At 40.9% G+C, this 25,279-nt stretch overlaps 1 protein-coding gene and 1 long non-coding RNA gene across 6 annotated transcripts in view; one reads left to right on the top strand and one right to left on the bottom strand.

The window, feature by feature from the left end:
• The window catches only part of FGF13 (fibroblast growth factor 13), a 533,641-nt gene that overhangs the window by 177,713 nt on the left and 330,649 nt on the right, over nt 1-25,279 (top strand). The gene's annotated exons all lie outside the window — the stretch shown is intronic.
• LOC309620127 lies at nt 16,684-18,099 on the bottom strand. Its single transcript, XR_014239432.1, has 2 exons — nt 18,033-18,099; nt 16,684-17,721 (listed from the first exon to the last, which is right to left on the bottom strand). It is a non-coding gene; the product is annotated as an uncharacterized lncRNA (long non-coding RNA).

The raw sequence follows: 25,279 nt of genomic DNA, 5'->3' as shown, positions 1-25,279 counted from the left end.
ACCTTCTTTCAGTTGCACCTCAGCACTTGGCGCTGGATCGCCCATGGAGGGCTCTACTGGAGCTCTTCGTCAGAAGCCTGTCATCGTGTTGATGGGAGGGATGGTTTTGTTAAGAACTGTCCACCATATCCCATTCTATACCCTTTAGAAGAACCCACGGGAGGGACGCTGTTCTCTACATCCTCATTGCCAGGAAAAGCTGTGTTTCTTATGAGCAACTAATGTGTTTTCTAATTTATGGACATTTGGAATTTTGTTATTCAATGGTCACATCCACTGAAGAACACAACCATAGCTACATATTAGAAATATCCCCACTCTCAGGAAGTTAATTTTTCTAGGGTGAGGATAATTTTCCCAAAACCCTGCTCCCTCCCTCTGGTGATTGAGCAGACAACGTTGAGGATCACTGTTACAACTGATTGGGTCTAATTGCTTTGGCCACTGGAAAGCTCAGAATCTAGTTTGGGTCGTTTCTTTAAAAAAAATTTTGTTTTTCTTTTTTAGCCGCACTGCGTAGCATATGGGATCTTAGTTCCCTGACCAGGAAATGAACCCACACCCTCTGCAGTGGAAGCATGGAGTGTTAACCACTGGACCGCCAGGGAAGTCCCTAGTTTGGGTCGTTTTCTAACATCTGAATAGGACTTCATGATGTGTAGTTCTGAGTGCAATTCTGATCTACACTTGATCTTAGTGACACATTTTGATTTACCCTTCCTCAATTTCTTTACCTATTTTTAAAAATCACACATTGCCGGGACTTCCCTGGTGGTGCAGTGGATAAGACTCCATGCTTCCATTGCAGAGGGTGTGGGTTCATTTCCTGGTCAAGGAACTAGATCCCACATGCATGCCGCAACTAAGAGCCCACATGCTGCAACTAAGACCTGGCGCAACCAAATTAATTAATTAATTTTAAAAAATCACATTGCCATTGTGTATTTATTGGGGCTGTTTTGAATGATCTTCAGAATGAGGCAAAAGATGGATTGGTAGGTGGCGAGATGATGGAAAGACAGACCAGTGCCATACAGTGTTTATAATGGGTCTCTTCACTGCCATGGGATATTTTCACGCAATAGATACCACAAATGGCACTGCACTGGCCATTCTTGATGCAGAGACAATAGCATACGTTGTCCTTGGTGATGGTATTATAAAAACATGCCCATACATCTTTTACTTTATAACTGAAGAGGAATGTTAGCAATCTTTAAAACATTGAAACAAGTAAATTTAAGAAATAATTTTAAAAAAATTTTATTTATTTTTGGCTGCTTTGGGTCTTTGTTGCTGTGCGCGTGCTTTCTCTAGTTATGGCGAGCGGGGGCAACTCTTCATTGCAGTGCCCAGGCTTCTCATTGTGGTGGCTTCTCGTTGCAGAGCACGGGCTCTAGGTGCGTGGGCTTCAGCAGTTGTGGCACGCGGGCTCAGTAGTTGTGGCTCACAGGCTCTAGAGCGCAGGCTCAGTAGTTGTGGCGCTCGGGTGTAGTTGCTCCGCGGCATGTGGGATCTTCCCGGACCAGGGCTTGAACCCGTGTCCCATGCATTGGCAGGCGGATTCTTAACCACTGCGCCACCAGGGAAGTCCCAGAACTAATGTTTAATTCCACCCCGCCACACATGCACAACATGAGAAAAACATTGATTTTTTTCAGAAAACCAATCTGTCCTCAGAGGGCTTTACATTAAGCAGAATAAATAGAAGGAGTAGAAAAATCAACAAAGCAAGTATTTATGAAAAATCAGCCCAGTATTCAAGGCACTTGAAATTCCACATTTGCCACCTGTGAATCATGGTGACCGAAGAATAAGCCATTGGCTTTAGTGCCTTCTCAGTGTACTCCAGACACCATGGCCTACAAGACCTTCTGAGAATGGGCCCCTGTTTACCTCTTCAGCTCTCAAACCATCTCCCTCCCCCCACTGCCCCCTGCACTGCCAACTTTAGTCATAATGTACTTTTTTCAGTTTCTAGAACATTCTCTTGCTCCTGGTCCTTCACATGTACTGTTCCCTCTGTCAGGATCATATTCTCCCCCTCCTTTCCCCATTCACCTAGCTAACTGCCCTCATTCTTTCCATGTTTCAACTTAGATGTTTCTTCCTACTGGAAATTCTCCCTGAGTGTCCAGACTTGTTTCCCTGCTGGAGCTTCTTTTCCTGTTGGGTTATTTCTCCTACTGAATGGTGATCACCCGATTAACCTCTGTCTCCCGTCCTAGAATGTAGGCTCCAGGATACTGTCTTTGTCACTGAATTTCTAGCACTTACCACAGTGGCTAGCACAGAGTAAGTACTCAGTGCGTGGAATTTGCTATTGTGATTATAATGTGTGTATTTCCTTGTTTGGAAGGCACTTGGTAAATGTTGATAATGCTGAGAGGAGTGATTTTTGGAGCAGGACAGTCATAATCGTTCAGGGAGAGAAGGCAATGCTCAGACAGCATGTGGACTCTAGCTGGACATTCCTCTCCCCTGCTCTTGAGACATTATGTGAGGGATAATAAGACATGCAGCAATGGAGAGAAATCAGCTCTTCCAAAACTAACTTTCACTTTTAGTTAACACTTGCTCTATGCAAGAAAAGGTCATATCAGTTGGGAGCTTGACTGTTTCCAAGATGACTGACTATTTCCACAACTCGAAGGGGCTTCTGGGGCTTTACCCTGTGCTGCAGTCATTTGGTCATGAAGTAGATGGTGCCTGAAATATGACAGTTGTGGGTAGAAGCACAGGAGTGGGTGTCATGAAATGTGCATTTATGTGACTTTTTTTGCCAATAAGATTTCGTGTATTTCCCTGTGAGAAAGCAGATGTGTGTATTGGAGGGTTCTTTGGAAGCGAAATTTCTTAGCTTTCTGTTACCTAACAGTGTTCCTTTGGGCAAGTTGGCTGATCACTCTTAGTCTTGATCCTCGTCTCTAAAATGGGACAGTAATGTAAGCCTCATGACCTCTGGTGAAAGTTATCTCATACCTAGTAGGTGATTGATAAAGATTTGTTAAATTCAAATGTCCAAGAAAGATATACCCCCATTGGAATGAATAAGTCTGAATGTTCTGGCTTTTTTCCCCCTTTCTTTCTCAAAGTTTGTGCATGAATTTAAACACTTTTATTGTTATTATTAACATTACTTATTTACACAGTACCTTTCTTCTAAAAAGATACAGAAAAAAGAATGTCATGTAACTTACCTTTCCAAATAAAATTGATTTGTTTAATAAAGCAATAGCTGCCAGAAACTCCAGTTTTGCTCTGCTTTGATGTAATCCATATGCAGACTGAAAGTTTCCCTGCAGAGCTGAGGGGAAAATGAAGGCCCACAGATCTCTCCAAATTAGCCCCTGAATATCAACCACATTTCTTTTCGAGTATAATCAGATACTCTGACTCTGGTCTTCTAATTATTTCACCAGGCCGGGGAAGGAGAGCTGACAAATAAGCCCGATTCTTCCTTGGCTCCACAAAATTTCAAAAAAGAACAGAAAGTCCATTGAAGTCCTCCTCTGTTCTTTGAAATGTGTGCGATCTCCCTCCTGAGACTGCAAGGTTATTGAGTGAAGCCAGGAAGGTGGTAGAGAAACGAGTAAAGAAACATCCTTCCATCCCCGTTGTCATGGCTCCTCTGTCATTCAGACCCCAGGAAAGCAGGAAGCGGTGAGCGGCAAAGTGCAGATATGAGCTCCCACTTGCTGCTGCCAATGTATCAAAACTCCTTAGGCTCCTCGGCAGCTTGGCTGATGCCTTCCTTCCTACCTATGTCTCCCGATGTCTAAGCCAGGTCCTCCTTTGTCTGTGGCTCTGAGGGTTCTTCTTCTCTTTCCTTCTTGGAATGTCTTTTATGCCATTCACTCTCAACTTCTGGTGTAACCTAGCTAGGAACACATGGCAAGCTCATTTGGTAATTAGGTACAATACAGAGACCTAAGGCTACAGGAAAGTATAGAAGGAAATGGGCTCTCAGAGACCACCCTCAGAGCTATACTTGGTTTTCAAACTCTTCTCCAAAGACCCTATAGTATACTCTGTAGGGGTATCCAGGGCTTCAGAGGGAGGAAGTTGGTGGGAGATGGGTGCTAAAGAAAGACTGTGAACGGACAAGGCTGTGGGGAACCTTTCGTTCCTTTGACCAGAGAAGTTCTCTTTTTATCTGCAACCTGTATTTGACATCAGCATGAGATTTCATTTAAAGAAATGATTTTATGGCCAAAATAATTTGTGGGGGAAGCATTTGCTCAGCTCTGTTACGTATCCTACAAGGGTAGGGACCTACTGATTGTGAATTGTAGTTTTTATACCTGCTGTGGTTGCACAGCTGCGTTTTCTCTCTCTCCAAGTGGAATGGGAACTTGTGAAGACCAGGGTCTTTATGACTAGACAACTCATCAGCTCCCATTGGACACAGCTCTGCTTTCTTTATAGATTGGTTGCTCCTAAATTTTTTTGTGTCATCTTTTTTGAGAATCTGATCAAAGTTGTGGACCCACTGCCATGAAAAATGCTTGTAAACGGTACAATTTACATATTCTTTCAAGGAATTATGGTCCCACTGAAACCCAGCCATGCCCTCTGAGACTAAGAATCCCTGCAGGAAAGGCATCTCTTGATGGACCACACAAACTGTTGGGGTAAATGTTCACTAAGGAAGCATTTTCCCCTGATCATTAGAACTGCCCAGTATTGGAACAGGCCATTTCATGAGAGAATGGTTGATTACTTCACATGTACAGATGCTGGCTGGCCAGACGGGCAGGGTGGCATAGTGGAAGAAAGCGCTGGACTTGACATCAGCCAGAATGGGCTTTAGATCCTATTGTTGCCAATTCCTACATGTTTCCTTGGGCAAATCACTTAACTTATCTGAGCCTCAATTTCCTTATCTGTGAAATGGGAATAGTGCTACTGCCTTCTTTATAATGACCTCATAGGGGTGTTGTGAGGAGTTAATGAAATAATGCATGCAAATCATTTTTTGATGGAACAGAGTAGTCGGTCGAAGATCAGTTCCCTAAAACTTATTGCGGAAAGGGCACCTTCCTTGTGTGGGAAATTGAATTAGGTGTTCTGTAAGATCCCTTGTGATTCTGGTTTATCTTTTCCGCTATTTTTGTTGAATAATCTAGGAACTGTTATCCTCTTGCTTTGGATTTACCCTCAAACAGGCTTTGTGACTAGAATCTTGAGCAGTGATTGCTTTTCACCTCAAAGGTCAGCTTTTAAAAATGTCTTTAAGCTATCTTCAGCTTCTTTGAAGACATTTTACATCTTTATTGTAAAGTGGCTCTGTGTGCCCCTTAGGAAGGTGAGGAGACTTTGACCAAAACTTCTGACACGTTGTACTCTGTAGCCAAATAGTCTAGGGAAACACACATTTATGAGGAGATCGAGTAAGCTTAGAGTTTGTGATCTGATTTGATTTTAGACATTTAAATAAGTCAGCCAAGAACAGTTCCAGAAACTTGATCTTCAAAATGGTTAACTTTTGACATGCCTGTGGCACCTAGTTTCTAAAGATGGCATCCAGATGAACAATGCTTCCTTGTATGTAGGCCCTCCCTTTGAACCTGGGATGGCCTTTGCCCGTTAGAATTTGGTGGAAGTGACACTGATGACTCTCTAGACTAGATCATAAGAAGCCTTGGGGCCACACTGGTCTGAGTCTCTTTCAGTGCTCATTCTGAGAGAAGCTAGGTACCAGGTAAGAAATCCAACTACTCTAGTTCCTCATGCTGGAGGGAGCTCAGATAGTGAGTCCACGTGGACAGAGAGAGAGCGATGTCTGACCAGCACCCATCTGCTCCAGCCGTCCCGGCTGAGGTGCCAGACACGTGAGTGAAAAAGCCATCTTGGGCATCCAGCCCAGGTGAAACTTTGGAGGACATCAGCCTCCATCTGACTGTAGCTGCCAGAAAGACCCCAAGTAAGTACTCTTAAGTTAGCCCAGTTAATCCACAGAACTGTGAAATAATGTAGTAAATTGTTGATTGGAGCCACTAGTTTGGGTGTTTTTTTTTTTTTAATAGTGATGCATAACCGAAAAGGATGCCTAAGTCACACACGGGGGTGGGCAGACACAAACATTGGTGAATTGCATGTAGCTGCCAGCAGAGTAGCTGGTAGGATTGTTGGAGGACCTGTGGCTTCCTAGTGAGAAGGCCCACGTTGGTTGCCATTGACTCAAGTTGATGAGCCTTAACCCTCATCTAGAATATCACTTATTATTGGGTTAAGACCACTGGGGCAAGAATACAACTTCTATCTCTCCCACCGGACTCCTTGGTATCCAGGTTCATCCCTTCTTTCTTATTTGTAAGACAAGTTCTATTGAGGATTCTGTACTCTTGTTTCCCCAAATTCCTTGCCAGGCTTGCCTTATGCGCTTGTCAAAACCAGGGTTGGCAAAGTAGAGCCTGAAGGCACACCACTAACTATTTTTTTTTTAAGTAAAGTTTTATTGGACCTTGCCCATTTGTTTACATATAGTCTATTGCTGCTTTTTCACTACGATGGCACAGTTGAATAGTTGTGACAGATGGTATGGCGTGCAAAGCCAGAAATATTTACTATCTGACCTTTGCAGACGAAGTTTGCCCAGCCCTTGTCTAAGCCACTGAGCTAATTGCTTGATAGTATTTAAGATTACGTGCAGTATTATATGTAGACTGAATCTGACAAGTTGACTTCATGATGATGTCCTTCTAATTTCATCTTTTCTGGGACCACTAAGCAGGTAAATTCAGCCTCAGCTAATGTATATTAAGTACCAGCTATGCACTAGGTACCTAGTGCTTGGGTATGTGTTTTCTTGCATATTATTCATTAATGCATATAATAATCCTATGAGGTGGATATTTTGTCTCCACTTTACAAATCAGGAAATTTCAGACTTGGAAAGAAAAAATGATTTCATTAAGGTCATATAGCTGCTAACATGATTGACCTAGGATGTGAACCCAGCCCACAGGCTCCAATACTGTGTTCTTTCTCCTGCACCAGTGCTTTTCACATTTTTATTTTATTGATATTTTATGTATGTGTATATGTGTGTATGTATGTGTGGGTGTGTATGTGTGTGCGTGTGTGTGTGTGTGTATGTTTGCACTTACGTGTCTGGCAGCAGAACCTTCTTTTACTCAAAAAATGCTATCCATGAGCCTGATGTATATAAAACAGATTAAAGTAGAACTTCTTTGATCATACTCCATGGTCAATCCTTCCTCCGGGCAACACACACACACACTCACGCACGCATGCACACACACACACACACACACACACACACGTTTACTTCAGCTTTCACCTAAACATAGCATGGACCTTCTCGGGACCTATACTGAGAGATGGAATGATGAGATTTCGGCCATGATCATTTGGTCTTCATCTTTCTCATAGCACAGGTGTCTGATTGCTCTTTTGCCACAGTGCCAGTGATTCCCAAGGCATTCCGCACAATTGCAAAAGAAAGAAAAAAGTCAAGGATCACTATATTTGTTTATGTGACTGCTTTCACCACTGCAAAGCTTCCAATCTCCCTAGCCAAATCAAAAGTAAATTGAAGGGACTTCCCTGGTGGTGCAGTGGTTAAAAATCCACCTGCCAACGCAGGGGACATGGGTTTGATCCCCGGTCTGGGAAGATTCCACATGCCGCGGACAACTAAGCCTGAGTGCCACAACTACTGAGCCTGTGCTCTAGCGCCCGCAAGCCACAACTACTGAGCCCACGTGCCACAACTACTGATCCCGCACGCCTAGAGACCGTGCTCTGCAACAAGAGAAGCCACCGCAATGAGAAGCCTGTGCACCACAACGAAGTGTAGCCCCCGCTCGCCACAACTAGAGAAAGCTGGCGTACAGCAATGAAGACCCAACGCAGCCAAAAAAAAAAAAAGTTCCTTTAAAAAAAGAAAAAAGTAGACCTCTACTCACCACCAGTCCCTCCCATCAGGAAAATTGCACAAGCCTCTTAGATAGCCTCATCCACCAGAGGGCAGATAGCAGAAGCAAGAAGAACTACAATCTTACAGCCTATGGAACAAAAACCACATTCACAGAAAGTTAGACAAGATGAAAAGGCAGAGGGCTATGTACCAGATGAAGGAACAAGATAAAACCCCAGAAAAACAACTAAATGAAGTGGAGATAGGCAACCTTCCAGAAAAAGAATTCAGAATAATGATAGTGAAGATGATCCAGGATCTTGGAAAAAGAATGGAGGCAAACATCGAGACGATGCAAGAAATCTTTAACAAAGATCTAGAAGAATTAAAGAACAAACAAACAGAGATGAACAATACAATAACTGAAATGAAAAATACACTAGAAGGAATCAATAGCAGAATAACTGAGGCAGAAGAACAGATAAGTGACCTGGAAGACAGAATGGTGGAATTCACTGCTGCAGAACAGAATAAAGAAAAAAGAAAGAAAAGAAATGAAGACACCCTAAGGGACCTCTGGGACAACATTAAACGCAACAACATTCGCATTATAGGGGTCCCAGAGGGAGAAGAGAGAGAGAAAGGACCCGAGAAAATATTTGAAGAGTTATACTTGAAAACTTCCCTAACATGGGAAAGGAAATAGCCACCCAAGTCCAGGAAGCACAGAGAGTCCCAGGCAGGATAAACCCAAGGAGAAACACGCCGAGACACATAGTAAGCAAATTGGCAAAAATTAAAGACAAAGAAAAATTATTGAAAGCAGCAAGGGAAAAACGACAAATAACATACGAGGGAACTCCCATAAGGTTAACAGCTGATTTCTCAGCAGAAACTCGACAAGCCAGAAGGGAGTGGCATGATATACTTAAAGTGATGAAAGGGAAGAACCTACAGCCAAAATTACTCTACCCAGCAAGGATCTCATTCAGATTCAATGGAGAAACCAAAAGCTTTACAGACAAGCAAAAGCTAAGAGAATTCAGCACCACCAAACCAGCTCTACAACAAATGCTAAAGAAACTTCTCTAAGTGGGAAACACAAGAGAAGAAAAGGACCTACAAAAACAAACCCAAAACAATTAAGAAAATGGTCATAGGAACATACATATCCATAATTACGTTAAACGTGAATGGATTGAATTCTCCAACCAAAAGACACAGGCTTGCTGAATGGATACAAAAACAAGACCCATATATATGCTGTCTACAAGAGACCCACTTCAGACCTAGGGACACATACAGACTGAAAGTGAGGGAATGGAAAAAGATATTCCATGCAAATGGAAATTGAAAGAAAGCTGGAGTAGCAATACTCATATCAGATAAAATAGACTTTAAAATAAAAAATGTTACAAGAGACAAGGAAGGACACTACATAATGATCAAGGGATCAATCCAAGAAGAAGATATAACAATTATAAATATATATGTACCCAACATAGGAGCACCTCAATACCTAAGGCAACTGCTAACAGCTATAAAAGAGGAAATCGACAGTAACACAATAACAGTGGGGGACTTTAACACCTCACTTACACCAATGGACAGCTCATCCAGACAGAAAATTAATAAGGAAACAGAAGCTTTAAATGACACAATAGACAAGATAGATTTAATTGATATTAATAGGACATTCCATCCAAAAACAGCAGATTACACTTTCTTCTCAAGTGTGCATGGAACATTCTCCAAGATAGATCACATCTAGGGTCACAAATCAAACCTCAGTAAATTTAACAATATTGAAATCATATCAAGCATCTTTTCTGACCACAACGCTATGAGATTAGAAGTGAATTACAGGGAAAAAAACGTAAAAAACACAAACACATGGAGCTAAACAATATGTTACTAAATAACCAAGAGATCAGTGAAGAAATCAAAGAGGAAATCAAAAAATAGCTAGAGAGAAATGGCAATGAAAACACGACGATTCAAAACCTATGGGATGCAGCAAAAGCAGTTCTAAGAGGGAAGTTTATAGCAATACCAGCCTACCTCAAGAAACAAGAAAAATCTCAAATAAGCAATCTAACCTTACACCTAAAGGACCTAGAGAAAGAAGAACAAACAAAACCCACAGTTAGCAGAAGGAAAGAAATCATAAAGATCAGAGCAGAAATAAATGAAAAAGAAACAAAGAAAACGTTAGCAAAGAGCAATAGAACTAAAACCTGGTTCTCTGAGAAGATAAACAAAATTGATAAGCCATTAGCCAGACTCATCAAGAAAAAGAGGGAGAGGACTCAAATCAATAAAATTAGAAATGAAAAAGGAGAAGTTATAACAGACACCACAGAAACACAAAGCATCCTAAGAGACTACTACAAGCAACTCTATGCCAATAAAATGGACAACCTGGAAGAAATGGACAAATTCTTAGAACGGTATAGCCTTCCAAGACTGAACCAGGAAGAAAGAGAAACTATGAACAGACAAATCACAAGTAATGAAATTGAAAGTGTGATTAAAAATCTTCCAACAAACAAAAGTCCAGGACCAGATGGCTTCACAGGTGAATTCTATCAAACATTTAGAGACGAGCTAACACCCATCCTTCTCAAACTCTTCCAAAAAATTGCAGAGGAAGGAACACTCCCAAACTCATTCTATGAGGCCACCATCACCCTGATACCAAAACCAGAGAAAGATACTACAAAAAGAAAATTACAGACCAATATCACTGATGAATATAGATGCAAAAACCCTCAACAAAATACTAGCAAACAGAATCCAACAACACATTAAAAGGATCATACACCACGATCAAGTGGGGTTTATCCCAGGGATGCAAGGAGTCTTCAATATACACAAATCAGTCAGTGTGATACACCATATTAACAGATTGAAGAATTAAAAAGAATATGATCATCTCAATAGATGCAGAAAAAGCTTTTGGCAAAATTCCACACCCATTTATGATAAAAACTCTCCAGAAAGTGGGCATAGAGGGAACCTACCTCAACATAATAAAGGCCACATACAACAAACCAACAGCAAACATCCATCTCAATGGTGAAAAACTGAAAGCATTTCCTCTAAGATCAGGAACAAGACAAGTATGTCCACTCTCACCACCATTATTCAACATAGTTTTCCAAGTCCTAGCCACAGCAATCAGAGAAGAAAAAGAAATAAAAGGAATACAAATTGGAGAAGAGGAAGTAAAACGGTCACTGTTTGCAGATGATATGATACTATACATAGAGAATCCTAAAGACGCCACCAGAAAACTACTAGAGCTAATCAATGAACTTGGTAAAGTTGCAGGATACAAAATTAATGTACAGAAATGTCTTGCATTCCTATACACTAATGATGAAAAATCTGAAAGAGAAATTAAGGAAACACTCCCATTTACTGTTGCAACAAAAAGAATAAAATACCTAGGAATAAATCTACCTAGGGAGACAAATGACCTGTATGCAGAAAACAATAAGACACTGATGAAAGAAATTAAAGATGATACAAACAGATGGAGAGATATACCCCGTTCTTGGATTGGAAGAATCAACATTGTGAAAATGACTACACTCCCCAAAGCAATCTACAGATTCAGTGCAATCCCTATCAAATTACCCGTGGCATTTTTTACAGAACTAGAACAAAAACTCTTAAAATTTGTATTGAGACACAAAAGACCCCGAATAGCCTAAGCAGTCTTGAGGGAAAAAAACGGAGCTGTAGGAATCAGACTCCCTGACTTCACACTATACTACAAAGCTACAGTCATCAAGACAATATGGTATTGGCACAAAAACAGAAATATAGATCAATGGAACAGAATAGAAAGCCCAGAGATGAACCCACGCACCTATGGTCAACTAATCTATGACAAAGGAGTCAAGGATATACAATGGAGAAAAGCCAGTCTCTTCAATAAGTGGTGCTGGGAAAACTGGACAGCTGCACGTAAAAGAATGAAATTAGAACACTCCCTAACACCATACTCAAAAATAAACTCAAAATGGATTAGAGACCTAAATGTAAGACCGGACACTATAAAACTCTTACAGGAAAACATAGGAAGAACACTCTTTGGCATAAATCACAGCAAGATCTTTTTTGATCCACCTCCTAGAGTAATGGAAATAAAAACAAAAATAAACAAATGGAACCTAATGAAACTTAAAAGCTTTTGCACAGCAAAGGAAACCATAAACAAGACAAAAAGACAGCCCTCAGAATGGGAGAATGTATTTGCAAACAAATCAACGGACAAAGGATTTAATCTCTAAAATATATAAATAGCCCACGCAGTTCAATATCAAAAAAGCAAACGACCCAATCCAAAAATGGGCAGAAGGCCTAAATAGACATTTCTCCAAAGAAGACATACAGATGGCCAAGAAGCACATGAAAAGTTGCTCAACATCACTAATTATTTGAGTAATGCAAATCAAAACTACAATGAGGTATCACCTCACACCAGTTAGAATGGGCATCATGAGAAAATCTACCAACAACAAATGCTGGAGAGGGTGTGGAGAAAAGGGAACCCTCTTGCACTGTTGGTGGGAATGTAAATTGATACAGCCACTATGGAGAAGAGTAGGGAGGTTCCTTAAAAAACTAAAAAGAGAATTACCATATGACCCAGGAACCCCAGTACTGGGCATATACCCAGAGAAAACCATAATTCAAAAAGACACATGCACCCGAATGTTAATTGCAGCACTGTTTACAATAGCCAGGTCATGGAAGCAACCTAAATGCCCATTGACAGTTGAATGTATAAAGAAGTTGTGGTACATATATACAATGGAATATTACTCAGCCATAAAAAGGAATGAAATTGGGTCATTTGTAGAGACGTGGATGTACCTAGAGACTGTCATACAGAGTGAAGTAAGTCAGAAAGAGAAAAACAGATATCGCATATTGACGCATATATGTGGAACCTAGAAAAATGGTACAGATGAACCGGTTTGCACGGCAGAAATTGAGACACAGATGTAGAGAACAAACGTATGGCACTAAGGGCGGGAAGTGGCGGAGGGGTGGTGGTGGTGGTGTGATGAATTGGGAGATTGGGATTGACATGTATACACTGATGTGTATAAAATGGATGACTAATAACCTGCTGTATAGAAAAATAAATAAAATAAAATTTAAAAAAAAGTAAATTGAATACAATTGTTTTTTTAAAACCCTATTTTTAACTTGGTATATCCATATAATGGTGTTTTATATATACATATTAAAAATTATGTTTGTAATGCTATTTAGTGATGTGGAAACTATAGGATAATGCAGATAAAAATAGCTCTGTATACACTGTGATCTCAGCTTTGCATGATGTATTTGGGTGGCAGTATGTGTATTAACTCGCTCACCCCTAGTCAAATAAAATTGGAGAGACCCATGACCTCTGGGTGGAGGGGTTCTGTGTGATGGTTATTGTCTGCCTTTTGTCCATTCTTTTGAAAGCATGTAGAAACAAGTCAATTTGCGGAGAAAATGTATCTGCATGTACTGTGTTGTGACACTTCCTGATGTTGTTCCAAAAATTGGAGATGAAATGACTGGCCTGGAAGAATAGAGGCATGTTGGTTCCTTAGTTCTTCCTCTCTGAGTCCTGCATTGTCCTTTCACTCCTTGTCTGCCTGCTTTTTTCAGCCTCTTTATTTACAGTGACATTAAAGAAAGGGTACAAAAGGCCCTTGGCCTTTTGTTTAGCATGTTTAAAGATGTATCTCTCTTTATGGCTTGTCAGTATTGCGTGAAAACTTGACTTGAAATAAACCTGTCTGTAGTTTGAACAAAAGAAGCACAGATGTTAATTGGCATCCTGTGTTTTAAATGTCATCATCAGTGTGTTCCTCTGGATGTAAACTGAATCCATGCAGCAAACCACAAAGTGTGAATGAGATTATATTTAGGCAGATGAATGGCTTGAGACACTTAAAGACTTACAAATATGTCTTTAGGACTCACGAAAGATAATATGTGACATGCTGTATTCCTTTGGACTAAAAGTATCCTACATCATATTGTGTATTGACTATGTAGGGAAGTTTTTAAACATATTTTTAGGAAAATGTAAAAAAAAGCTGTATGCTATTATGGGAAAATGTTATATATTAATGCCACTCTCGAAATACAAAAGATCAGTATCACATTCTGTGAACATTTCTGTATCAGTTAGATTGTAGTGACAGTACATTTTATAAGGTCTAAGGAAGCTTACATAAGAACAAATATTTTCCCAATACAATCAAATGCCACTTTGAATAAGGGGCATGGTAGAAGAGATGCAATGGATATGTGTAATGTGTGCTAAATTTGTGACTGCCTTGGGCCCTACCAAAGCCACACTAGGTAATTTCACTTGACAGCGAAAAAAGAGGAGCTAAAGAAATGTGGCAGTTTCACATCCTGCGTCTATTCACAAACTCCCATGGTGACCTCATTAATCTTGAGGGGGTCGGGGGCAGCGCGTGAAGCACTCATGCCAGAATGACTGCTTACAAAAATCAAATTCCAGTCCGTCTGCCACTGGTTTTCTTGATGTTGGTGTTTGATACCTTTATAAAGGGGTGTGCTAAGGTGCGCCGGATCACAGCTGGGGGAGGGGAATGTTGACGGCACGCTGGTTGGAACAGCAGCACATGTGTCCCGCGCCTGCCTTGCCTGCCAGCCACGGGAGCTCAGGCTCCAGCTCTCCCAACTCTTTGGTGCTACTGGTTCTCATCATGCTGCTGGCAGGAATCATGGAGAGAGGAATGGAGGCCACCCCTGGGCCTCCCACCAGAGATGGTGGACTGCCATGTCGTCATGTGCATGCTTGGGTACATATGCCAGGGGATACTAATCTCTGGCCTTGATCTGAGTATACCAGACAATTTGTTGGGCTGATGCTTTACTTGTCTTGACTAACTATGAGTTTTTGCAACTGACCAATTGTTTAATGGCCAAGGACACTCAATGACTTTAGATTTGGATTCAGCAAACGTGTATCATTTGACTTGCTGTGTACCGGGCATGGTTCTGGTCTCTCCAGCCCCTTTATCTCATTTAATCGTCATAAGATTTTGAGGGTAATGTTCCTGTTCTCATTTTTAAATGATTAAACCAAGACCCTTTCTGCTAACCCCCGCTCTGGCTCTCCTTGCTTTAGGGGTAAATATATTAACGTTTTTATAAATAAAATTATATCACGTAATGTGACATGATGATAAGGCCATCATCTTTTAAAAGATATATATCATTGCTAAAAATCTCACCTCGCACTGACAGTTATAACAAGGACATGTCACTGGTGAAGAAGTGGTGTGAAGGCCGGGAAGTTGGGGCAATAGGAATTGGAATCCAGTGAGTACCATTGAGTCTACACATGTCAGGGCCAGTCCTGAATCCTGTGGCAGACGTTACAAGGAGGCCATGAGTCAGATAGGTGCAAGCAGAACCAGAATGCGTTGTCGTGGACGCCAAAAAAGGAGGAAATTTAAAGATGGAGCAAGTGTTTCAACACTGTGTGATGTACAAGAGACTTCCAGAAAGATAAAGCCTGCAAAGAGCCCCAGGCTTTTGCATTTGGGAGGTCAATGCTGACCTTCCCAAGAGCCCCTTCTATGAAGTGGGAAGGGCAAGACGCAGATGAATGAGGCGTCAGTAGGAAGTGAAGGAAAAGAAGACCGTTAGTGAGTAGTTTGGTACTTCTAATGGTTTTGATGCGGCAGGGAGGGGAGAAGGGAGTGGCTTCTTGGGGACACATCCTTACAGGAGGGTATTTTTTAAAAATTTTAAGCCATGGAAAGACTCTAGCATAACTATAGTTTGAAAGGAAAGGGCCTTCATGGAGAGAATGGTTTGAGATCTAGGAGGTGACCTGAGGGCCAGTGTCCACGAGATGACAGGAGGGGATGTGGACCAAGGCACAGGGTGAAGGATTGCCCTTGAACTGGATGAGGGACCTTTCAGTCCTCATTCTTGAGGGAAGAAAATCAGGAAGGATGTGATTTGTAAATATTTATGGTGGAGATGGAGAAAGTTAAGGAGAATATAGCTGAAAGTCTCAATTGTGTTAGTGAAACGGGGGCAAGCCAAAGATTGAAATTGGAAGGGGCAGGGGCTTTTGAGCAAGGTAGTGAAGGCTTAATTAACATGGTCATTGAGGAGAGTAGATTATGGACTGAATAAAAGTATAAAGGGTTGTTGCTGAGACTCTAGCAAAGGTTGGAGATCATGAGTTTGTAATGTTGCTAAACTGCCCGGTTTGCATGACTTTCTCTTGCTGGGTGAATCTGAAAGGGTAGATTGTAATATTGGAATTTGGGGTGGTGGCCGAAGGACAGTGATGGAAAGAATCTGAGGGGGCTGGAGGGCAAGTAACTTGGATTTGTAACCGTCAGATCCGGGCAGGGTAGGGACGGAAGTGAAGACAGAAGTCTGGTAGACGCGAAGGAAATGCAGGTCTCTCGAGGATGATGTCAGGACTTGGGGTAGAGAAGGAGGTGATAATCCATGAACTAAAATCGTTCTGAGTAGGTCATGCACGTGAAGAGTTATTAGGCGGCACAGAGAGGTAGATAGCTAAGAGGCAAGCATTTCAAGAGACCAGAGATTTTTTTTTAAATTAATTATTTATTTATTTTTGGCTGTGATGGGTCTTCGTTTCTGTGTGAGGGCTTTCTCTAGTTGCAGCAAGTGGGGGCCACTCTTCATCACGGTGCGCGGGCCTCTCATTATCGCGGCCTCTCTTGTTGCGGAGCACAGGCTCCAGACGCGCAGGCTCAGTAATTGTGGCTCACGGGCTTAGTTGCTCCGTGGCATGTGGGATCTTCCCAGACCAGGGCCCGAACCCGTGTCCCCTGCATTGGCAGGCAGACTCTCAACCACTGTGCCACCAGGGAAGCCCCGAGACCAGAGATTTTTATATGAGAATTCAGGAATGATGAACATGGTGTCGGGTTAGTAAAGAACAGGGCCAGATCTCCAATATTCCTATTTTGTGAGATATGAAGAGTAAGTGGAAGAGTAACCGGTCTTCACTTGAAAGCCTGCTGGGAAGGCAGTGTCAACAGAAGATACTTAGGTTCCAGTAAAGGTAGGAGTTGGAGGAGCATTCTGTCAAGCTTCTTCTTCCGTGGTCTTGAGGAATCAGAGCACACATGGGAAGGTTTATGGGCAAGGGCAGCACAGGGGGGCGAGAATGAGACTGTAGATGAGGAAGGGGCTTACATTTTGGTTAATGACCAAGGATGACGGATATGGGATGGAAGAATCATTGACATTTTCTAGCCTCAGGTTGGTGCATGAGGCCAATGAGAAGGTTTATGGCACTTCTTTGCAGCCCTGTGAGTTGTAGAGAAGTGAGTCATGGGTGAGAGGTCTTGGAGTCCAAAGCTTGAGGTTAGATAAGGATCCCAAATTTCAGGGCTTAGTACTTTGTCAATATTTCATATCAGGCTGACAATTTGCTTCAATACAGCTTTATCTTTGACCAGTGGTATCTTGAGGACACTATTCATTCTTTAATACTCTATCTCCTGGTTGCATTTAATACCTTTTGTTCATTTATTTGTGCCTCTGCCTTATTTCAAGGAGTCTGTAAGGCAGGTATTCAGTGCTGTGAGTTTCCTGGTGTGAAGCGTCAGTGGAATTGACTGGGAATGTGTCATTAATAATTTGGGAAAGCTTTTGACGGGATTGATCTGGCCTTTTTCCCGCCCAGTTTTTGGATATTCTGTGACCTGAAAATATCCCCATAAGATTATAAAGTGAATGTAATATTCAAATTATTTACTTTGCAACAGTCTTTAAAAAATGGCCTCCAGGGCTTCCCTGGTGGCGCAGTGGTTGAGGGTCTGCCTGCCGGTGCGGGGGGCGCGGGTTCTGGCCCTGGTCTGGGAGGATCCCGCGTGCCGCGGAGCGGCTGGGCCCGTGAACCACAACTACTGAGCCTGCGCGTCTGGAGCCTGTGCTCCGCAACAAGAGAGGCCGCGGCAGTGAGAGGCCCGCGCACCGCGATGAAGAGTGGTCCCCGCTCGCCGCGACCGGGGGGGGGGGGGCCTCGCACAGAGGCGAAGACCCAACACAGCCAAAAATAAATAAATAAATTAATTAATTAAAAAAAAATGGCCTCCAGGGAATCCCCTGGCAGTCCAGTGGTTAGGACTCTGGGCCTTCACTGCGGGGGGGTGGGGGGGTGGAGGGGCAGGCGGGGTTCAATCCCTGGTCCAGGAACTAAGATCCTGCAAGCCGCACATGGAGCTGCCAAAAGAAAAAAGAAAAAAAAAAGAAAAAGAAAGAAAAAAAATGGCTTCTAGAGAAACTTCTCACCAAAATGATGTTTGGGGCACTATGTTTGGATTTCACTGAGTACTGCTTTCCTACTGCTTAGTGGTATGGCTGTATGACGTTCTTCTGTGGGTTCACTGATGTCACCATGGACAGGAGAATGAGCCCATCAGGGAAAACAAAATATTTTTTTCTCATGTTCCTAAGCCCCAAATGTTTAAAATCAGTGTAAACATTTAGAAACTCTTCAGAGTTCCTTATGATCAGATGCCATTGATACTCTGACAAAAATGGTGTTCAGCGTAGTATTATTCCATTGATTTACTGTATTTATTTCACGCCTCTCCTCAGGCTATTTATCTGGGTTTTGTTCGTTTTTTTGTAATTATAAATCATGTAGGTATGAACATCCTTGAGAAGAAATTAATCTTGCACACATTCATGGTTACTTAAATACAGTCTTAGAAATACAATGGCTTAGAAATATAACTGTCAAAGTGGTTTCTCTCCTCCCTCCTTCCTTCTTCCCTCTCCCTCCCCCCATCTTCTTTCTTTCTCTTTCTCCCTGTCTTCCTGCTGACGTTCCTTTATGCCTTTTTTCTTACAATTTACACTTGAAATCTAATTTATCCTTGTGATTATGGTGCAGTGGATTTGTTATCAGATGTGTTACTGATTTAGACCAAGGGTTAACAAATTCCAGCCAACGGGCCAAATCCAACCTGCCTCCTGTTTTTATATGGCTCAAACATGCTACTTGATCAGGGAGAACAATTCCCATAAGCTAAGAATGCTTTTTACATTATTTTTTAATAAATTTATGTATTTATTTATTTATGGCTGTGTTGGGTCTTTGTTGCTGTGCGCAGGCTTTCTTTAGTTGCGGCGAGCGGGGGCTACTCTTCATTGTGGTGCGTGGGCTTCTCATTGCGGTGGCTTCTCTTGTTGCGGAGCACGGGCTCTAGGTGCGCGGGCTTCAGTAGTTGTGGCTCACGGGCTCAGTAGTTGTGGCTCACAGGCTCTAGAGTGCAGGCTCAGTAGTTGTGGCGCACGGGCTTAGTTGCTCCACGGCATGTGGGATCTTCCTGGACCAGGGCTCGAACCCGTGTCCCCTGCATTGGCAGGCGGATTCTTAACCACTGTGCCACCAGGGAAGTCCCGCTTTTTACATTTTTAAATGATTGAAAGACGTATAAAGAAGAATGATGTTCTCTGATATGTGAAAATTATATGAAATTTAAATTTCATTGTCCATTAGTAAGATTTGGAGTACGGCCACACTTATTTGTTTCTGTATTGCCCATGGCTCTTTTCGTGCTCATACTATGGGTGAGTTGGGTGGTCGCAACAAAGACTATATGGCCCCCACCATGCCTAAAATATTTACTGTCTGGCCTTTTGTAGAGAAAGATTGATGATTCCTGATTTAGGTCAGAGGGCTTTAGAAAGTTATTATAGGTAATACACCAATCCTTTATTTTGATTCCAGAATAACTTGCTTTTATGCTCTAGTCTATGTATATTGTTAATCCATGCCCCTGTTTCTTCATCTGTAGAATGCGGGTGATTATAATGGCAATCTCATGTGGGTTTTGTGAAGAGAGAATGATTTAATACATTTGAAGTGCTTGGAATAATGCCTGACTTAGAACTGATAAGCACTGTCACTGGAGAGCTTGGCAGGTGTTCCATTGGAAGCTGTGCCATTTATTTCGAAGGAAGGAAGTCCAAGCTTGCTTGTTTTGGTGATTTTCGTATATGTTCCACATGTATGTGCCTTCTAAGACCATTGCAGATGCTCCCTCATGTGGCTGGCGTGGGAATTGTTCTCCCTGATCAAGTAGCATCTTTGGGTTGCTGGTCTTGGTAGAGATAACCTTGGGTGGTTGATTGTGGTCGGATATGTTTCACTTCCACTAGAAAGTCACCGTCAGCAGTGGATGAATTACAAATGCTCATACAATCAACGATTTATACAAAACGACGACAGGGAAGGAAATGGTAAGAACTGGTTTGGATAAAGAGTATATAAAGAAAGAGAAGAGGTACTTGACAGAGTAGAGAGGCAGACAAAAGGGGAAATTTTGGAATGTGATGAGTTTAAACTTTAGCTAGATTTAGGACAATCATTTTTCAAATGGTTGTGTATTGTGTGCTCCAAAAAAGAATGCAGCAAAAATTATATGGAAAGTAGACTTTAAGTACACTGTGTTAAGAAATGACTTCAGAACCCAGGGTTGCCATGTAACCAAAGTTTGGTCATTATCCTTTTTATATAACTTGTTAGGTGTTTTCTGTCTTTTTTCCACATCCATCATTTTTCTTTCCTTTCGTACCAAGACTAATTCATTGTTCTTCTTCCTATTCCTCCTCTTGCTCCTGTCTCATCCCTGCCTTGGAAATCTCCCGTCTTCTTCATCAGTTATCTCCACTATGTCTCAATTAATCTTCAAACATTCCAAGTGATATTTTCTAAAGAAACTTTATCACAGGGTCCTCTTTGGTATTTGGAGGAATACAAGGCGGGAAAGCTAACATAGATGAAAGAGACCAGTCACTGGTGTCTCCTGACACAATCAGTTCTCAATCATCCAGATCAATGGAATGCAAAGTTAATACGGCGGCTCTTTTTTTTTTTTTTAAAGTATTCACCTTTTAAGTATATACCATGCTTACTCTGTTCAACATATTTTAAATCCCATTACAATATTTTCTTTGACGTATGAATTATGTAGATTGCTACTTCAGTTTCCAAACGCACAGCCTAGTAGGGCTCTCTCCCTCCCTCCTCCTCTGTTACCATTTGTTTTTGGATCTTGGGCTTTTGAAAGGAGCTTGTGTTCTTTTTTTAAAGCATTTCTTTGGAATTTTTAAGAGTTACTTTATGGCTAATATGTGATCAGATTTCCTTAATGTCCTGCGTGTGCTTGAAAGGAATGTGTATTCTCTAATCATTGAGTGCAGGGCTCTATATGGTTCAATTAGAGCAAGCTTGTTAATTATGTAGTTCGAATCTCCTATGACTGTATTAATTTTTTGCCTGATTGATTTGTCACTTTCTGAGAGATGTTAGTTAAAACTCTTCTGCTATAATTGTGGATTTATTGACTTTTCCTTGCAAGTATGCCAATTTTATGTCACTTTTTTTAAAAAAGATTTTTCTTTTTTTGATGTGGACCATTTTAAAAATCTTTATTGAATTTGTTACAATATTGCTTCTGTTTTATGTCTTGGTTATTTGGCCGTGAGGCGTGCGGGATCTTAGCTCCCTGACCAGGGATCAAACCCATACCCCTTGCACTGGAAGGCGAAGTCTTAACCACTGGACTGCCAGGGAAATCCGTGTCACTTATTTTTTAGGTTATATTGATATATTTGATGTGTATTTGATATATTTTATATGTAATCATTATATAATAAACCTCTTTAATTCTAATAAAATTAATAAAACCTTAAATAAGTACTTACCTTTTAGAAGTATTCTAATATTTAGGAGATGGATGCCTAAATATTTAACCTCCTGAAGTATATCTTAATTTTTTTAACTTATAAAAGCAATACCTGGTCGTTATGGGAATTACAATTACTATTGATTTCTTTTACCTATGTATGCATTTTAACCACAATCCCATCACCCAGCCATAATCACTGCCAACCTTTTAACATAGTTTTCCATTCATCTCTCTCTCTATTTTTTCTAGTTGAGATCATATATAAAATGCAGTATTATATCTTGATTTGTTTTAATTTCATTTTACCATAAACATTTTATCATGTTATTATAAGCTCTTTATGGGCGTCATATTGCCATACTCCTAACCACCAAGGGAATTAAAACGGATTTGGGGATACACTCAAATATACCTAAAATAGCAAATAGAACAGAACCAAATCGTGAAGTACAGAAATGAAAGAATATGACTTGAATATCAATCACATTATTTATACCATAGTTTAGAAAATTTGAATTGTAGAATTTCAATGATGGTTGCAGTCCTTGGGGGAAAAATACAAAAGGTGGAATTTAAGCTTAACATTGCTCTCTTCCTCAATGCTAAGTCAGCTCCATCTAATGAAGGTAGTAAGGCAGGCATGAAGCAGGCCCCGTAATACAGAAGAGGTGAAGGAAGATAGAGAGGCATCAGTAATGTAAAGGAAGACCAATCGCTTCACTCTGGAGAGAGGGGGTGATATGATTCACTAAAGAAGATGGGACCAAATTTTGGAGCACCTAGATTGTCAAGAGAGTTGCTACTCCCTGGGCAAAAGAGAGATGCTTGTAGCTGTGTTGTTGCCACATTGAGAAAAGGAAAAAGGGAATGTTTATGTCTCCGTGGGTCATGCTGTCTCAATGACAAATCTCTCCTGAGAAGGGGAAGACATTGCAGAACCAGTTTAAGAAAGGAAAGTGAAAACCATTAGGCTGATTCCACTGGTGAACTTGTAATTCTAAGTAAGTAAAAACCATCATGTTTTATCCTTCTTACAAAGCTATGAGAAGGTATTAAAATTATCCTGATATTAAATAGCAAGGAACCAAGGCTTAAAGAAGTTAAGTGATTTCATATGTCCACACCACCAGCAGATCTTTGGGCATCTAGTTTGATGGTTTTTCCATTACCCTGTAGTGCCTCTACAGCTTAAACATCATATTGTAGTTTTCAAGGATGGTAACAGTGGTTGCTTGTCCTTTTATTCCACAACTTTTGGACCCTTAAGGTGTTAGTTTTTCCTAGAAAGATTCTGCAGTACTAAATATTGGAAGGAAGAAACCCATACATCCCCAGAGAAGGCCACACTGATAGTTGTTTTGTAATTGACCTCTTTTTTTCTAGACTGGATTCTTGTGGGATTTTACTTACATAAGACATACACCATATTTATCCAAGTGTGGATCTCTTTTCACTGGTTTTGCCTGGAACTTGAGGAACCCATTTTATCAATATATTCAGCTTTTTCTTCAGCTTAGGAAGGTTTATCTTCACTTACGTTTTTAACCATTGTTGTCTTCCAGTTCTTCTGGTTTTTCCTTGGAAATGCCTGTGATGCATAAGCTCGTTCTGCTCTTCATCTCTATTATCCTTCCTCTCTTCTTCACCATGTTTTAGTCTATGTCTGTTACACTCTGGAGATCTTCAGAATGTGAATATTTGGTTTTGTTAGTTTGGCTCTTTACTTAATGTGTCTGTCTTGACATACCTTTCTCTCCACTTTTTACCCATTTCAGTAAATAGAACCTTCTTCGTCCCTGTTCCTCAAGCTAGGAGCTCTCTGTCTCTGAATACCTACAGACAAATCATCAGCAAGCCTTTCCTGTCAAATTCCAAAGTATGTGTTGAATCATTCCATTTCATGAAGCAAAATAATGGCTAAGGCAGGGCTAGAACCAGGTCTTCTAGAAGGTATAAAATGGAAAGATAAAGATATGCCTTTAGATCCAGGCATACCTTGGTTTGTTTCCTGGCTTGACACTTTCTGCTTGTGTGACCATGGGCAAATTATTTAATTTCTCTGAGTCCCCATTTCCTTCTTTATAAGAAGCTAAAATTGCTACATTTCACAGTTACATTAAAAATTTTGTATGATTCATTAAAAACTTTGTATGATTCCATTTATATGAAATGTGCAGAATAGGCAAATCTGTAGAGATAGAAAATATATTTGGGGAGAAAATGAGTGGGATTAACTGCTAAAGGATATGGGATTTCTTTTTGGGGTGATGAAAAATGTTCTCAGACTAATTGTACTAATGGTTGGACAATTCTGTGAATGTATTAAAAACCATTGAATTGTTCACTTTAAAGGGTGAGTTTTATGTAGATTATAGCTCAACAAAGCTATAAAAATTTAAAAAATTTTTTTTTAAATTTTAAAAATTTAAAAATAATTAGTGAATAAAGAGAGGGAAATTTCCTGAGATGACGGAAAATGGAGTCCCTTGGGCTTTGGAGGCCCAGGCCAACCTTCTCCCTACTCGAGCTTGGCCACCACAAGTACGTGGTCTGGGGCCTGGACAAAATCTCCTCAGCTGCATCATAGTGGCCACTGTGGAAGGATTGCTTCCCTTTAGGAATCACAGCTGGGAAAATATTTAGTCCTGAACAGATTTGGGGAGTTAGTTTTGGCAGCTTCCTAAGGTAAGCAAGTGCAAAAATCATTTGTCATCTAGGGCTTCATGGCAGATGAGAGCAAGTGGCCTTCCAAGGCCCCCAGCTAAAAAGTCAAGATACACCTCAGGCCTCAGTTTTCTAAGGGATTTGATCTACTTGTCTTCACTGCAAACTTCCCTGGCCTGGCACTGCTGGTAATTCCAATGCTGAATTACTTGAGATATTTGATAGAGTTGAGGGCGTGCCTTTTAATGAGTTTGATTTATTCATCTCCACTGAAAAAGATACTCCAAAGTGGAATTACTTTGATACAGCTTTACGAGAGACATTTGATACCATCTGGAAGATTTAAGAGTTGGGGACGTACCTTGGAGGCCTCCATTTTGTAAAGGGCTTCTCATTCACTGATCTGCACAACAGAACGTGATCTTGGGCCTTGATTTTTGTAAGGAGTTCTGTCTAGTTGTCTCTACTTCAAACCATGCTGAGTTAACACAGCCCAAAGTGAAAGCACTTGATGCAGATTTACTGAAAACCTTTCATATGTTTGGGGGGAACCTGACAATGTCAGGTTGACAGTGTCCAGTTGGTCTGAGAGGCCAGCCCAGCATCATCTTGTCCCATTTACAGGGTTGCTTGGAAGGTTAAATGAGATAATACAATTATAATACCTAACATATAGTAGTCTCTGAATGAATGCTCGTTCCTTCCTCCCTACTTCTCGACCCATATTAGTGCCTTCATTCATACATCCAAAAGGTCATTTATTGTGTGTGTGTGTGTGTTTGTATGTATGTATATATAGGACATAAATATGTGTGTGTGTATGACATATATATTATATATAAACACATATACAGTACATATAATATAGATTCTGCATATGTAAAAATCTGTCTTATCATCTATCTTCTAGAGTAAAATGAGTATATTTAAGATTAAGTCACTTAAAAGAATGCTGAATTATACACCACAGAGG

This window comes from Balaenoptera borealis (assembly GCF_965194805.1).
Source record: "Balaenoptera borealis genome assembly, chromosome: X".
In the NCBI taxonomy this organism is placed as follows: Eukaryota; Metazoa; Chordata; class Mammalia; order Artiodactyla; family Balaenopteridae; genus Balaenoptera; species Balaenoptera borealis.
This window is presented reverse-complemented; position numbering and strand designations above follow the sequence as displayed.